Source organism: Botryllus schlosseri, chromosome 3, assembly GCF_051294905.1.
Source record: "Botryllus schlosseri isolate E-star chromosome 3, Bs_hap1, whole genome shotgun sequence".
Lineage (NCBI taxonomy): Eukaryota > Metazoa > Chordata > Ascidiacea > Stolidobranchia > Styelidae > Botryllus > Botryllus schlosseri.
In genome coordinates, this window is record NC_137238.1 from 38284434 (window position 1) to 38291765 (window position 7332).

Consider the following 7332-nt stretch of genomic DNA (forward strand, 5'->3'; position numbering starts at 1 on the left):
GCATATGCCAATGGACAAGGGAGTGCAGATAGCCTTTACGGCTTTCTAAGTCATGCACCACTCCTCCATGCTATCCCAGCATAGCAATTGCTATGATCCCAGTAATGCATGAGCGCCAAGCAGGGAAGCCATGGATACCAGTGTTACTAATCAGGTCTTTGGTCTGACCCGACCCACGACCTACCGATCTAGAAGCTGGGCGCTTAACTATTACGCTATCTTGTCTTGTTATCGACGCCTAATTCAATTAGTAGGCCTATGTGTTGGCAGCCGTAGACATGCAAATTGCAATTACGAATTAACTCCCGAGTTTTCGAGAGATTTTATTTAATCTTGAGATTTTCTTCGCGCTCCGCGCAATTCAACAAGACTTCATTTTTCGATTTTAATGCAGTAGCGCCCTTCTTTATTGGAGCAGGAATGGGAATCCTCAAGAGATAACAATTGATTCGCGGCTTTGAAAAATTTTCGCACTCGCGATTTGGGTGCGTACAATAGGCCGTTGTGAAAAGTAGAATAGTCCGGAGTTCACCGGGAAGGGATATGGCCAGTTTACCATAAGCATTTTGCGTCCATAGATCGTTCATTGCGGCTATGCCCTGGAATGCGGCCTTAAGCTACATAAGTAATCGAAATGCGGCCATGATTAGCAGGAAGGTTGCCTACCTCTGTATTAGATGATGTGCTCTTTTTGACATGACGATAAATGTAGGGGGGGGGGGGATTTTTTTGACCATCGCCAAGGGGGGGCGCGTGTCAAAAAAAGGTTGAGAACCGCTGATCTACGACGACGACGTGATGTAGGCCTATATTTACCATGCGCCCGTGAATCACCGAGAAAAATGTCTATGAAACTATTGTTGCTAAATCTCTACGTGTACTGTGATGTAGTCTGAATGAAGCAAACTATCGTAACTTGGAACAGACTGCTGGAGGAAACAATTCCTGTCGTGCCACCCCAGAGTGTCACATATATAGGAAAGCGGTGGATACCAGTTTCTTACCAGCAAGTCTTGATAATCCGACTATATAGCCGCTATATTTCTCCTTCAACGAGCACCACCTTTCGAACTATGTGATTGCAGGTATAGTGTCTATGGCCCACACGACCACACCAGACATTCTATAATTGTCTTTCCTGATTAGTTTGCAAACCAGTAATCACCACATGTATACTAATTTGAAGAAACTATGCATGTCACTCATGAAACACAAAATATAAGAATGTATTTCAAAAGCAATGACTGAATACACGATGCTATCATTGAGTTCTTCCTAATAACATTTAAATAAGTAAATGAATAAACTTCGCAATACTGACAAGAAGTGGTTGAAAGTGAATCATTTTGATGCAAACAGGAAAGAATGCACGATATCTATCAGTCAGTTGGGAAGTAAACTGAAAAAATGGAATTTATGGAACGCATTTTTCTTCATCCCGCGGCAATGTAGAGTTCAGATTTAGGGTACGTCACAAACTCACAATGCAGCAAGTGCTCTAGCGAACTGTTTGAAATCGGCCTACGACTCGTTAAAGACCAGTAGTATGTGAACACCAAGAAGACCGGGAACAAAATTTGTTAAATTTTAGTAAGCTTACAATTTAGCGACATTTGTCAGTATATATTCAAAGTTATACTATATGGCATTTTTACGTTACGCCATATTTTTGTCATCGTATAGAAATCGCGCAAAGTGTTAACATCGTATACGACTATACAATTCAAGTAGTTTTAGACTGCTTATGGAAGAAGTACTTCTACGTGTACTTGAGTAGATTTTTGCGTCGTGAGTAGCATTCTTGACTACTTTGACCACCGCTGGGGCTACGATATGATAGAGCAGTGGTTCTCAACCTTTTTGTCTTCGCGGACCCCTTTCGGACCGTTACGACCCCCGCGGACCCCCAGAATGTTTTAGTTCAGATTTAGCTCAATTGTCGCGCATTCGTCATCTGATCTCATGACTGTAGGCTCAGTTATAAACAGCAGCAAAATGACTTTTCTTCCAAATAATCCATGTAGAGATTGTGTCAACTGACTTTTATTATTTCAAAGCGAATTCTGCAATTGCATTTCTTGAAATACGCGGTCTCGTCTTGGGAATCCGCGCCTTCGATAGGATATTAGCGAGTGCCGAAAATCCATTCCAACAATATAGGTGGTGGCGAATGTAATGATAACGCGTTACGCTTCAGACGACACATAATCGCAACAAATATGGCAACCAACATTGACAGACATTTTTTAATGAAGAGATAATGTCAAGCGTATAGTCATTTCTATCTAGCACAGTGGTTCTCAAACTTTTTTAGACACGCCCCCCTTATGATCGTGAAAAATTTCGCGGCCACTTATCGTCATATCACAAAATGAAACCAGAGTGCTAGCAATCGTAACTTACAGTTTGATGGCGTGGAAGGACTGTTGATGAGAGCGTTCTCAAATACGGAATTCGGACTATACACCGGGCAACAACCACGAATTGGAGGTAAACCGCGTGGAGCGAGAAACAACTTTCAGTTGGCCGCAGCTTCGCGCCCCCTTCATATGCTTTCACGCCCCCCAAGAGGGGGGGCCCTTTCAGTTTGAGAACCACCGATCTAAGTAGCTTATTTTGACGTTATTTTGTAAAAATGGTTTTATATGTCGCAGGGGAAAATGGATCTTTGTAATCATTTCCTAAACACCTTACTCATCCAACTTTTTTCCACAATCCCCGCAACAAAACATCTCTAAACAGGAAAATGTTGCGTCCGTAGGCTGGTGGCAATTTAGCAATTAAAATGAGTCTGCGTGGTAGGATATTTCATCTCAGGCTGCCATTCGGTTGATGTGAGCTATGCAGTATTAATAGTAATGAAGCGTAACTGACTCGTGATTTTCCAAATTTAAAAACAATAAAAATCAGCTTATCAACTATCTTGAGGTTTCGCGGACCCCCTAAAATGCTTCGCGGACACCCAGGGGTCCGCGGACCCCCGGTTGAGAACCACTGTGATAGAGTGTAATCAGTATATAATAGGTAATTGCTAGATTGCGAAACAGTAGTTTCAAGCGTTAGGGTTGGCCATATTTACTGCGATGACATATTTGATATTGGCGACAGTACGGTGAGCGGAACCAAGCAATCCGGTACCTAAATGCGGTCCGCATTCGACATAGTCTGGGCATTAGGGCTGTTCGAAATAACTTTTATTCCCGATTCCCACCATTCACTGATTAAATTGTCAGTTTAATTTAAAAAACGCTGCACACCAAATATGGTTCAATTCTAACAAGTGTAGGATTCCGCAGATCCAATTAAAATTATTAATTTATTGGTGAAAATTAGAAACTAATGACCGATTTCGAATCGTAGGTCGAGGCCGTTCACAATTCCATTTGTGTGCCTTGGAATCAACTTTTATCAAAATACATCAACCAAAACTCTGTCAACAAAAGGAGTTCGTGTATCACCTAAAAATAGTACATTGAACGCTCTCTCATTCGAAATTTCATGCTGGTGACGTCATATTTTGTGATACGATTGTTGATATACAATGTTCTTTCCAATTCTCTACTAGTTGCTGACGATTACCCCTGACGAGTGTCAGCCGAAAATATTCGGGTTCATTTCAATATGAATATACTATTTAATTGTATATTGAAGTTCTGTACCTCCAAGAAGCTCTTCAAATTTTTCTGCCAACCCCATGAAATTGTTGAGCTGTCTTCAAAGACGATGCAAAACAAATTTGACTCAATTCCGACCAGTAGAAGCGGAGTTATCTGAGTTTTTCGATGATAATCCGCGAATTATCCTTGATCGGGGGATAATCCGAGAATTACCAGCGATAGCGATGGTTTCCTCAAGAATCACTAGACAGATATCGCAAGCTGAACACATGCTAACTCCAGCCTGTTCTACTCCAAAAGGAACTATAATAAGTCCATTACAAAAGGTTAAATGACGAGATGGATTTGCTTTTATATGACATCACATTGTACGATATTACACATCCAGTCAACCTGTTCTGAAGCATAAACTGGTGAGGTGATAGCTATAGTCGTCGTCTCATTGGTTCATTATAATGCGGATCTGGTACACCCCATCCGAGTGGTACACCCTTTAAAAATTATGGTACACCCTAGGCTGTGCGAAAACCCCGGTTGAAGAGCACTGGTCTAAGACACAGAGACAAATTGATATTTAGATTAATCTTCTACTACTACTACTACTACTACTTCGACAACGTAAGCTGTGATCGTTTAGTTTTCGGTCAATTTATTTGTGATCTAACAATGGAGGATCAGTGCAACGTAGAATCAATGAATGACTAGTTCAGGGGTCGGCAACCTTTTGCTAGTCGCGGGCCAAATTTCGGGTGTACAACCTTTTGGCGGGCCGGATTTTTTCTTAGTACTATATTTTACGCTCACTTCGGTATATTATCCTACATTACTGCAATCTCAATCATACCTATTCCGAAGACACATGTATTTACACTTCGCTTCAACGACACAGAATAATTGTGACAATTGACGCAGCTTGCTTTGTGAAAGGTTTTCAACTTTTGGTAACAAGTCAGATGAACCAAGAATCAGACCCTATTAAAATGAACGTCCGAAATACGTGATCTTAGCTTCCTCTTCGTGAATTTCATTGTTCAAAACTATTGTTCACATGCGTACGTGCTTCCAAAAATCGATGCAATTTCTTTTGCATTGCTGGTCAAGCTAGGATAAAGACCACTTGAAATTGGTCGTACGTACTCTCTTGTCAAAGTCATGCAGCGATATGCTCTTTGTATGAAATTTGTCATTCAATTAAACTGCATCGCATTTCAGAAAGGCCCATTTGAAATTTTCAGGCAATGGTATTGGCGTCCACATTAATCAGAGTACTAAACAGAGGTGGTCAAAGTAGTCATCGTCGCTACTCAAGTAGAAGTAGAAGTAACGTCGGAATTTCTACTGAAGTAGAAGTAGGAATGGTGGTTCACAAGTAAGTAAGTAAGTAGGTATTTTGCGCATATTTTTGCCTACAAAACTGAAAACTGTCAAGTAGAAGTAGAAGTAGTCAAAAATCATAACTACTTAAAAAGTAGTTTGAGTAGGCAAAATCTACTTCAAGTACTTCAAAAAGTAGAAGTACTTCGTTACTGACCACCTCTGGTACTAAATAGTCAGAATTCATTTTGTAGAGAAGGAATGTCGGAAAAGCGGGTGAATATTCAGTAGTTAAATTTCGTATCACAGTTACAAATGTAGTGTTGGTACTAGGTTTTCTCTGCTCCAGTATAGGAAAGTAAGCATCATTTTCTCTGTACTGTTGACATTTCCAGAGTCACAGATTTGTTTTGAATGCGCCTCAACATCTCATGTATGTAGTTGTATTCCCCCTGAAGTTGCAAGTGTTCAATTTGTTAAGATGTGATGTTAAATGTACCAGGAAAGCAAGATGAGATACCCATTTTCGATTACATAATTATGAGTCGGCGATATTCGTATTTCCGAGGAAAGTTGCTCTTTCATTTCTCAGTTCATACACTCGTGTAAGCAAAGCTGCTCGACTCAATGAGCGAACATGACAGATATAGGCCTTCATGACATCGCCATATTGATTCTCTGCTTCTAGTAATATCTGGCGTAACTGATTCAGTTGATGAGACAAAAATCATATTAACAGTTTTCACCATTGTGGCCAAAACACTATTCAGGTTTGTTGTCTTGGCACACAATGTCTTCTGGTAAATCAAACTACATACAGGCTAACTAACATACGGAGGCTAGTTATCTATAATTGAATAGTTTGAGCTTCCGACATTGCGTCTGAGATGCTCCAAGCGTTTTTGAAGCAAACGAAGAACACCTTTATTGTCACACCCCGTTAGAGTGATTACCCCTTTAAAAAAGCATGGAACACCTTCGGTTGCGAGATACACCAGATTGATAAGCACTGATCCAGTCTTGTCTATCTCCATCTCCTACTTCAACCACCTTCATTTTATGGCGTAACAATAGACAAATACGATGTAGGCTACTATTATATCGTAGCAATGCCGCATTTTTTTCATGCAGCGCTGCACTGCAGATTGAAACTCATTATGAAGCGGCGGGCCGTATTCTTGTGATAACTAAATATTACGTCGCGGGCCGGACGATTTCGCTTGGCGGGCCGGATCCGGCCCGCGGGCCGTAGACCCTTGGACTAGTTGCTTGACACCGGCGTATCTCGGGCAATCCGGACACATACAAGATACAGTGATTTTTTTCAACTACGTTTACTTGATGACTTGAATTTGACTCGTAAATTTTACTCCGAGTCACGAGTCAATGCACATTTTTGAAGCTCCGAGTCACGTCATTTTTCCAAAGTGACTCGAGTAAAGTCATACAAAAGAGTTGACTCGAGTCATCCCAACACTGCTCTGAAGCCAGTAAAATAGTTAGTATTCTGGACCTAGCGTTACCTGATAAATCGAGAACTCAACTAGTAGTGTAAAATAATAAGCACCTTAGCAAAGGGTACTTGAGTAGCAGAGGTGGTCAGTAACGAAGTACTTCTACTTTTTCGAAGTACTCAAGTAGTTATCCTCTACTTCTGGTACTTACTCAAGTAGATCTGATTTTTCACAACTTCTACTTCTACTTCGTAATATTTTGTGATCTACTTACTTACTTTTCGCTATTTTCAGTTTGTCAAGTAGAAGTAGTTCAATCTTCCAATCAGGAAGATAGCCTGAGGAATTTCGGGGCTGTTTTCACGGAGTATCGACATTTAATTTTCATAAAATTTTAGTAAAGCCCAGAATTTTCGTCGCGCTTCGCGCGCAGTGGATGCGGAGTCGCCAGTATGGTTTCACGTAAGTATCGGTGAATATAATTTAGGTAGAGGGTTGGCATGGTTCCATTCACACTACATTGTCGGCTTTTGCCCATGTTAAATAATTCATCACAGTATATATGGCTCATCATAACGTTTGAAACTGATGTTTCGCAATCTAGCATTTACTGCAGTTATCATATCGTAATGGCGTGTCCAAATCTGGAAAAGTGGACTCTGACTTTTTTTTAGTTTTAGAGCTGTTTTAGCTTACCACCTTTGAAACCTTCTGGACTAAAACATGAAATACATGTTCGGCTTTTAGAAGTAGTATTTATATTTCACTTTCAATTCCCAGTATCATATACTTTGAGTTATAATTAATATCAGTTCTTTTGTCTGGATAATATACATCTTGAAGTATAAAAGCAAGTGTAGTAATGCCTTTAATTTCTGGAAATAAAGCTACACAATATGGCATTTTTACGGTCCACCATATTTTTTATTAACGTTCACTAATCGCGC

The 7332-nt window shown here is 40.3% G+C and overlaps 1 protein-coding gene and 1 long non-coding RNA gene across 4 annotated transcripts in view; both read left to right on the top strand.

Annotated features, from left to right (window-relative positions):
* The window catches only part of LOC145435216 (surfeit locus protein 4-like), an 86953-nt gene that overhangs the window by 20180 nt on the left and 59441 nt on the right, over nucleotides 1-7332 (top strand). The gene's annotated exons all lie outside the window — the stretch shown is intronic.
* LOC145435258 (uncharacterized) overlaps nucleotides 1-7332 on the top strand; it is a 39300-nt gene that overhangs the window by 346 nt on the left and 31622 nt on the right. The gene's annotated exons all lie outside the window — the stretch shown is intronic.